Source organism: Mesocricetus auratus, unplaced genomic scaffold (genome assembly GCF_017639785.1).
Source record: "Mesocricetus auratus isolate SY011 unplaced genomic scaffold, BCM_Maur_2.0 Super-Scaffold_100022, whole genome shotgun sequence".
Taxonomy (NCBI): Eukaryota; Metazoa; Chordata; class Mammalia; order Rodentia; family Cricetidae; genus Mesocricetus; species Mesocricetus auratus.
In genome coordinates, this window is record NW_024429203.1 from 16,177,424 (window position 1) to 16,186,828 (window position 9,405).

Genomic DNA, 9,405 nt, shown 5'->3' on the forward strand with positions numbered 1-9,405 from the left:
ACAGCCAGTAGCTCTCCTCAGTATTTGTCAGACAAAAGGCTGGTGATGGGGGAGGTGATTGCACTGGTTTTCTGTTTAAAAAAATTCTCAGGAGAGACACAGGTAAAGCCTGGCAAAGCAGCTGCAGGAACTCAGGAAAGGAAAAGGACAGTGGCAGTCAGAGAGACCTGGGCCATTTTAAAGGATGTATCCTTCACAGATAGGCTACTCTGAGTCCACTTTCTTCTGTCTGTAAAATGACTAAATGATATCCTTTGGTCCAATTCAGAAAGATCAGAGGATCAAATGAAAATGTATTTCTCCTTCCTTCCTTCCTCTCTCCCTTCCTTCCTTCCTTCCTCTCTTCCTTCCTTCCCTCCCTTCCCTCCCTTCTCTCTCTCTCTCTCTCCTCTCTTTATTTCTTGCATGTGCGTTCGTGTTTTGCCTGCACGAATGTCTATGTGAGGGTGTCAGATCTCGGAGTTACAGACAGTTGTGAGCCACCATGTGGTTGCTGGGAATTTAATCTGGATCCTCTGGAAGATTAGTCAGTGCTCTCAACCTCTGAGCCATCTCTCCAGCCCAGGGAATGTGTTTTCCTCAGAGACAAAACTACCATTGACAGTGAGCGATGTGCCTGGGCTGCAAGTCTTTCCTAGCATTTCCACAATCCTCCTAGGCCTGGCAGTCATGTTATCATCCTTAGTTGTTAGGATACTGAGGGGTTAAGAGGTATGCTCAAGGACACACAGCTTAGTGGCAGTAGAATCAGGGTCAGACTCCAGAAGCAGACATCAAAGCCAGCGGCTCTTTCTCCAGCACCCTGCTGTCTCTGCAGAAGAAGGAGCTGTGGCTTTTAATGATGATGCTTCACACTGAAAATGCTACTTCCATGGGTCCCAGGAATGCCATTGGGAGCATCAGATCCACCCCTCTGTGCACATGGCCCTTAGTTCCCCAGGGGCTGTGCTTCTGTGGTGGCTGTATATTGTTAGGCCTCTTCACATGGGTTTGTGCTGTTTCAGTAGTCCCCATTCATGAGGCAATCCACTTGGGAGGAAACACAGAGTCCAGGAACTTGGAGCTGAAGGAGGCATCTCTGACCCAGTCAAAGCTCCTGGTTGGTTACCTGACAATACTAACACTCAAAAGAGGGAAAACCACCTGCCATCTGTCACAGGGCCAGTCAATGGCCAAGTCTGAAGTGGACTCCACAGTCTGTGGGTCCTGGTTCTCTCAACCATCCTAAAGCACTAACCGTCCCGCTTCAAAGCATGGGAAGGGCTAGGGTTGGGTCTACAGTCTCTACTTTTTCTGATTGGGTTGTAAGGAGGGTGTGGACTTGATGCGCTAACTCATTAAGCTGCTCTGCCCACACTGTGAAGTCAGCACCAAAAAGTCGCCTCAGAATCCACCATGTATAGAAGGGAGCAGACACTTTTGGCCGCATGGGACAGAGGGACTGAGTAATTCTTTCTAATCCAGGCTGTCCCCACCCCACCCCACCCCCAGTCACCCTAGCTGTCTAGCTGAGAGCCCAGAGCACGGTGACCTGGGGAGTATCGGGTTTCGCCCCTCCTCCTCCAGCCCTCCCCACTCAGCTGAGAGCTCCTCAGAGTAGGTCTCCTCAGGGAAGGAGCTGCCTGCCGCCACTCTTGATAAGTGGTGGACACCTTCTCTCTCCTGTGTCTGTGTGTCCCCAGACTCCCAGCTGCCCTGGGCCTCATAAATCTGTTTCCCTCCCCAGTCTCCCACCAGCCTGCTGAGTGCCTGGTGCTTGTCCAGGTGCCAGTGATCTGCAAAGAAGCCCATGCCTTGTCTGGGGGTGGGCTGAAAGACTCACCTATTGATTCTTGTTCCAAAACCAACCAAACAAACAAAATATGTGGGGGAGGAGAGAGTCAGGGTTGAGCCAGCTTTCTGTGCGGGGGCGCAGTCCTCCACCTTGCCAGCTACGCTCCAGCTTTCTGTGTGGGGCACAGTCCTCCACCTTGCCAGCTACACTCCAGCTTTCTGTGTGGGGCACAGTCCTCCACCTTGCCAGCTACACTCCATTCCCCCCCGGGTTACAGATGAGCAAACAGAATCACAGATCCATACAAGTAAACCTCAGAGCGAGCCTCTAAATGCACTTGTCTCTGCAGAGGCCCAGTGTCCTTGCCTCTGCGAGTCCATCGGGCCAGGCTCCAGTGTTTGGTTTGTCTCTGTCATCATCAATGCCTAGGACTGTGCCAGGCACACCAATGACACTGTAAGTTCTGTGCTGCCTCTATTTAGGAAGGTAGGACAAGGGTTCGTGATGCCCCATATCTGGACTCTACAGGCATCTCAGACAGCTATCTGTCCTCTCTATCCACCCAAATCAGACCAAGCATGTGAAGGCTCTTCCAAAAGCCAAGTGGAGGATAGTTGGATTTCCAAAGCTGGGCGGAGGGGGTGATATACACTAAACCCAATGATGAGTTCTTAACGAAGTGGGGAGTTTTGGTGCTCTGTGACTTATACCTTCTGTGACCCCTTCCTGCCCATCTGCATCTGCCCCTCTCCCAGCACAACCTCCCCCTTTGTTCCCCTAAAATGAGCTGGAGAGAAACTGGCCACAGTCTTACTAGAGAACACTTACACCACTCCCCTCATACAGCTCCCCACAACACTGTCTGAAGCCTCCAGAGTCTGCCCGGGGCCCCAGGGCCAGCTGTTTTTCTCCACATTCCAGCCAAAAATAATACGGGAACCAGGCTGTTTGGTGGAGACTTAATCTAATCTTCATTGCTTCAGTTTTAAAATATCCTGCCTGGTTTAGGGTTTCTTCTTACACATGGGGATGTGTTTTTAGTGAGATAGGTCTTAACAGCGAAGGCCCTTCTTGAAATTAGAGATCCAGGCAGGCAAGGAAGACCTAGCGATAGGCGTCCAAACCAAACATATCCCCCGTTTGCATCAAGCTCTCTCCTAGTTCCATGGAGCACTGTGAACTGCACTGTCCCAGGGCTGGGTGATTCCTCATGCCTGGGGTTTCCAGAAGAATTCTGGGGGAAGGATTCAGCTCTGACTATCCCAGATTCTGCCTCTATCTTCAGTGTCACCGCCCACACCCCTTCTCACTCCCATTCAAAATGGAGACCAAAATGTGACCTGCAACCAGCCCAGCAGGAAAGGGTGCATGGCAGAAAGGCTTACCCTCAAGCAGAGTAGGGGAGAATTTAAAGAGAGACAGTCATTCTACTGGAGCCCTGTCTCCAGGGTCACTGCTCACTCTATTTTAAACTCGTGCCCTGGGACTGAAGGAGTCTACGGCAAGCCACAAACTTTTGAAGAAGAGGCGGGTGTAACTTCTTGGGCTTTCTCGCCTAGAATCTGCTTTGATCTGCCAGAATGGAGACTGTTAAGTGAGGTCCAGACTATGGCTCCCTCCAGATCAGCACCCATCCCTCCCTCACACCCCAGCAGGACCAGATGTCACAAACACACTCTGTAGTATTAAAAAAAAAAAAGCAGAGACTATTTCTGGTAAATCAGATTCTGTGTTCATTGGAGACATGAAGGATATTCCAGGGGGAATCACTGGAGGACTGATTTCCCCAATCCAGCCATGACAACCCCTCTTGGCAAAGTGGATGATGGCATATGAAATCACAACAGCATTTTCAGAATCAAAGATTGTAAAGCAAGGCAGAAGTTGAGCCCTTTCACAAAGTCCAGAAACTCCTCCACAAAAGACTAGACACGTTGTGAGGACAGGCTCTGGAGCCCGGCAGGGGACGAACACGACCTTGCTGCTGGAAGCCTCTGTGGCTATCTACTCTTTACAGTGAGCCCTGTACGTGTCTCATGCCCACCCTCCCCTTACCCCTTGCAGCCTAACAAGGGACAGCATGTGCTACATTCCACTCGACAGATGAAGAAACCAAACCCTAGCAGCTGGGGGATCCGCTGGAGTCACAGAGCCAGGCCCTCGAATTCCAGCCCACAGACTAGCTCAGCACGCTGACCCTGACCCGCCAGCCTTGATTACCATCCCCACTTCCTAGCTTCTTCCTCCCTCCCACCAGGTATTAGACTTAATTAAATTAGCAGAGCCCCACTGCAACCGTCCTGGCCATGCTGCCTGGATAGAAGAGCCCAGTGAGTGCAGCTCCTCCTTCTAAATTCTGCTTCTCACTATAATTCAATTTTCAATAAGTCATGGGTTTCATATGAAGTGTCTCCTACAAAGCGTGGTGTATTGGTTAGAGTCAAGGCTCATGGTGATTTCATTTTCCATACCACTTCTTCTGCCTTGCCTTGGTGGTACCCTTTTCACCTTCCCCATCCTGGGATCTGCATTTTATTTGATCCAGACACTTGCCTCACATGCTGTCACTTCAGCAACTGCATCGCGCGCGCGTGCGCGCGCACAAACACACACACACACACACACACACACACACACGTCTTACAGTGTGGCAGTCCCAGGGCTACACAGCAGAGGATAAAGGAAAACTCGTAACAGCACCACTTACTTGCCTCCAGTTAATTTTTAAAATGTGCTCCATATTAAGTAAATCAGGAACAAAAGTCTAAAATTGGAGGTTGCCTTTCTGAAAGGTAGGGTGGGGGTGTAAATAAATACCAAGGAATTTTTGCAACATGTTGGAAGCCTATAAATTTTATTGGTTGTTTCTTTAATAAAAACAATTTCAATTGCTAACAACACGGTGTTATTAAGCTTCTAACATTTAAAATCTAATTTGTCCCTGCTCTGTGGTGGTTTACATTGCCCCCGATGAGTTCAGGAAGGGCAAAGTAATCAGGTTGATCACTTGCTCTGGTTCAGTTCCTAAACAGAGCTAATACAGACCCTTTTAAAATCCAGCCTTCTGCTTTCTAGGCATGCCTTGGTCTCTAATGAGTTACAGCCCAGGGTTGAAGATGGACATAGCAGAGAGGAATTTAACACACACTCAGGTACACCTATAAACTTTAAGGCCAAGGGAGGGGAAGTATGTTTCCAGTTAAGTTAGAACTCCATGAATTCAGGATTCTCCACTCACAAGACAGTAATTTTCCTTATTTCATCACTAACTTACTTCAAATGTGTTTATGCAATTTATTGCTACTGAACTTCCAGGCAACTGGTGTCGGAGTTAATGAAACCCAGCTTGGAGGAGCTTTGAGCTTTGAACAACTAACCACAATTTAAATGGTTATGACATGCGGTCAAAGCCACAGGCAGGCCCCACTACAGTTTCTGTGTTAGTCAAAATCCTTGTCATTTCACCTTTTGTGCTAAATAGATTGAAAGGAAACAAAAAAAAATGCTGAAAAAACAGCCTGCCTTGTTCTTCCTTGGGTTCCCAGCCCTTTAAACCCATCTATCTTACTGAATGCAAGACAAGGCCCCTCCCCCAAGACCCAAGTAAATGTTTTAGTAACAGTCTGAACTGGTAACCGTGTTGAAATCCTGAATCCCAGTTTGGGTTGAATTGACTAGGGTCAGGCTTTCCATAAAGCAGTGTGGGACGGGGCACCGAGCAGCCTTTAAAAAAGGTAGCCTCTGAAGGAAACTGGACAGGCGAGAAGTTAACTCATCTTCCTGAATTACGTGGACACTGACTTTTTATTAATCCTCATTGTCACATGGTGTCCTCCCCCGAGCTGTATTCATGTGGGAACCCCAGTAAGCTCCCTCTTTCTAAATGGGCCCATTTTGGGAGAGTAAAGGGGAGGTACTGGATTTGTCACTGCCGCACAATAAAAAGGCCCTTTTGAAAGCAGCACTTTCATTAACTTTAAGCAATCTATAGACTTAAAAGCACAGAGCAGTAAACTCCTAGAAGGGATCATAAAACAGCCAGTCTCGAGTTGGGTACACTCCGCTGCGGTTTGCACGAGGCATTTTACTGTGGTCGTCGCTAGGCCCGTCTCCAGGAACCCCCCTGGCCCTCACTCCCTGCAGCTCCTCTTTCTCTAGGCTTTCATGCCTTTAGCTCTCACAAAAGGGAGGCGGTGACCAGGGAGTCTCGGTGGGGTCAGGGCTCCCTCCCCCGCTCAGCTTTCGGCTGGAGAAGAGCGCTCAGGAATTCCAAGTCTGGAAAACAACAGCTCTGTCGTGTAGCGGTCGCCGCGCCCCGGCCTGGCCGCGGTGGCCCTTCATGGGTCCTGAGGCTTCAGTACCCTAAAGGGAGTCCTGACTGGCTTTCTCAATTCAGGGTACAAGCGTGCACTGAGATAATTCACCCCCCCACACACATACCTCTATCTCTCAACCACTCTTTATCTAAATGATTAGAGTGTAGCCCCCCACCTGCTCCCCCAGCTCTTCTCCTCCTCTTCTGGACCTCTCCATACTCCACTTTCTGTTGAGCTAGGCCCGAGCCTTGAGAAGGCAGTTTGAATGTGAGATATGATCCCGCAAACGAGACACCCCCCCCCCACACACACACGCATACATCTGCAGTAAGGTCCTGAGGCCTCGGAAAGGTCAGAAGGCAGAGTGATAGGGTTTGGGATAACACCTTGGTTCTTCTGAACACCACCATTTCTCAGATTAGGGGTGTGTGTGTTGGGGGGGTGTCGTTTAAATCTGCTTTAGCTTCTTAACTTGGGTTTTACCAGTTGAAGAGCATTTGAATTCCAAACAGCCTACATCCTGGAGAAGTCCCAAAAAGACATGTGTAAGGAGCCCCGAACTTCCTCCCCCTTCTAGGGCAGAGCCTTGCATGGATGGGCCGGCCTGTGCGCTGTGCGCTCTCCGACATCGCCGGAGATGAAGCCAGCACCACTTGCGTGAACAGGCAGCAGGTCGGATCAGGGCTCCCGAGTTTGGAAGTATCCTTCCCTTCGCGTCAGCCACGGCTCTCCACAAGCCCCAGTGGCACCTCACTACTAGCAGCCCCCTTGCCCACGTCGCCGACCGCTGTCCCAGCGGGCCGTGAGCAACCACCTCGCCACGCTGCTGCCGCAGCACCCAAGTGGCTCCTGGAGCCTGCTGAGTCTGCAGGGTCAGATCCTCGGATTCACTTCGGGTGGGGCTACCTGGTCACATCGCACAGAATCTCCCTAGATTTGTCTGCATTCCAGAATCCTTCTCCTAGGACCCAGCCCTGTGCGCCCCAAATCCTCTCCTCCTAGAGCGAATCTTGAGGCAGCAGACATTCGGGGCTCGCACACCACGCCTGGGATCAACTACTTTCCTTGCCTACGTAAAAGCTATTCCTCCCGCACTCTGTTTGGACCCGTAAGCGCAATTCTCCCCAGATTTCAATAGCCTGAACCCCAATAGAGTCGTGATCCTGTGTCTCGGTCCTTAAAAACGTCACCCACTCCGGAGTCAAGCCTCGAATGTAACTGGGACCCCAGAGCCTACCTCCAGCCCTCTCTCTCTTGCGGACGAGTAAACTACACAGCGGCCCTTCCGTCCCAATTCTGAAAACCGCCTGGGTCCTACAATCCAACTCTAGCCAGCTCCAAGCCCAGCCCTCCTTTCGGGACTGATCCGCATCCCCCTCCCATTCCCAACCCGGGTCTCCCGCCCGCGCGGGAACCCTGGCTGCCCTGTGAAGGACTCTCCAGAAAGCTCGGCCCACTGTGCTCGTTTCTTTCACGGCTTGGAAGCCCAGGAGATCCCCCTCGCCTAACCGGAAAGAAACAGAAACTTCAAGCGGCACGTTCAGGACCCTGCCATCCCCTTCGGCTTTCTGCTCCGGGGCGATTTCCGTGCCTACCCTCCTTTTACAAATTCATCTCCTAGTTCCTTTCAAGGGCCCCTAATCCTCCCCTCCCCGCCCCAAAGACCCAACAATACGCAGAATGCCAGTGACCCTACAAAATTCTCCCCCTACTCGCGGTTAGAGTCCCTGAGTGTCGCCCCTCAGGTCCTGGTTTCTTTGACTCCCCACGCATGTCCTCCGATCCTCCCACTGGTCCTCCTGCAAACCTCCGCTCTCCCTGCCTCCCCGGGCCCCGCAGGACGCGGCCGCCGCTGCTTGACTCCAGCCACCCGGCCCCAGGCTAGGGCTGCTCCCGCTTCCAGACACTCGAAGGCAGCTCGGGGCTGGTGGCACCGAGTAAATGCTAGCCGCAGGACTCCTAGAGCCCAGGAAAGGAGAACCCGAAGCCGGCCCGCAGTTCCCAGCCTCACCCCGCCGAGCGCCCAGCCAGGAGCCGGCCGCGCCGGGACTCGGGCCGACGCGCTCGTCCTTAGGCTCGGGTCCGGGGAAGCTCCGGGAGCACGGCTCCCAGCCCGCCCGTTCCAGGCTCTCGGGCCACTGCGCTCGGAGTCCGCAGCCCGGCTGCTCTCAACCGCAGACAATGCGCGCCCGGCCCCGGGCCCGAGCGGAGCGGGGCGAGGCGGCGGCTGCCGAGCTGCGCACCGGCCGGGTCTAGGAGCGGGTGGGCCCCGCGCTTCTAGCCGCCTCCTCGCCCGGCCTCGCCTCCCCTCGCTCCGCTTCGCTCCGCGCTCTCCCGGCGCTTCCCCAGCTTCTCTCTGCACGCTCCCGCCGTCCCTCTCTGCTCCCTGACTCCCTCCTCCCTGCTGCCTCCCTCTCTCTCCTCCCTGCTGCCTCCCTCTCTCCCTCTCTCCTCCTTGCCCTGTCGCAATGAATAATACTCTGGCTTGGGGACTGGAATAAAACACACGCGCTCTGAGGCAGCCGCCCGCAGCAGCAGCCGCCGCCGCTGCGCCGCCGCCGCCGCCTGCAAAAGCGTCTCTGACATGGAAATGAATGACAGCTTACCTGATGCCAATCTTCATCAGACTGACACCGGCGTGACAACACAGCCTATACTTCCCAGCACTGCTCGGGACGTCAGCGGCACAGGGACCCGCCCCCCGGACTCCCCCCCCCCCCCGTCCCCGCGCGCGCACACCTCCCCTCTCCCCACTCCCCCTTTCTCCCCCCCCCATCGCCCCCACCCACTCCCGGCCCCGGCCGCTTCCCAAGCGAGGAGCTGCTAGAGTGTCTCCCTCTACTGGAGACTCGGCTCAGACCGCAGATGCGAACCTGCTTGGCTACTTGCGGGAGGCAGAACGCATGGGGAAGGAAGAAGCCTCCAGATCTCAGTTTGTCTGGCATAGGCAGCGCAGTGGAGCCCAGAAATTTAGGCGCAAACCTACCCCATGCCCTCCTCAGAGATCAACTGGTGCAGAGTTCCAAGACGGCAAGCGCTGAAGAGATTGAGATGAGGTGGAATTTTCTTTGCACCTCAAGAGAACCCCCCAGAAAACAGGAATCTTCAAACCGGCACCCCCACCCCATTCCTGCCTGGCTGGCCTCGTTTTTATGATTGCATTTGAATAATTCTCATTACCTTGGCCCCAGAAAAGGTGCTCAGATGGTTAGTTATCCCTGGTCTCAAGAGCTTTTCCCCCCCTGCTGTGGGCTTCCTGGGGCGCTTGGTTCACCCAGGGGGTGACAGTAGGATGGGATGGGGCAGGGGGAGCGA

The 9,405-nt window shown here is 53.3% G+C and overlaps 1 protein-coding gene across 6 annotated transcripts in view; it reads right to left on the reverse strand.

Annotated features, from left to right (window-relative positions):
* Pknox2 (PBX/knotted 1 homeobox 2) overlaps positions 1-8,797 on the reverse strand; it is a 262,847-nt gene extending 254,050 nt beyond the window's left edge. For 3 of the 6 annotated variants that reach the window (XM_040730297.1, XM_040730294.1, XM_040730296.1), the window contains exon 1: positions 8,697-8,715. The gene's annotated coding sequence lies outside the window, so the exon portion shown is untranslated. Of the gene's footprint in view, positions 1-8,696 lie in introns of all 6 variants that reach the window. The other 3 variants (XM_040730298.1, XM_040730295.1, XM_040730299.1) reach the window with 2 other exon arrangements.
* Positions 8,798-9,405: the final 608 nt, after the last annotated feature.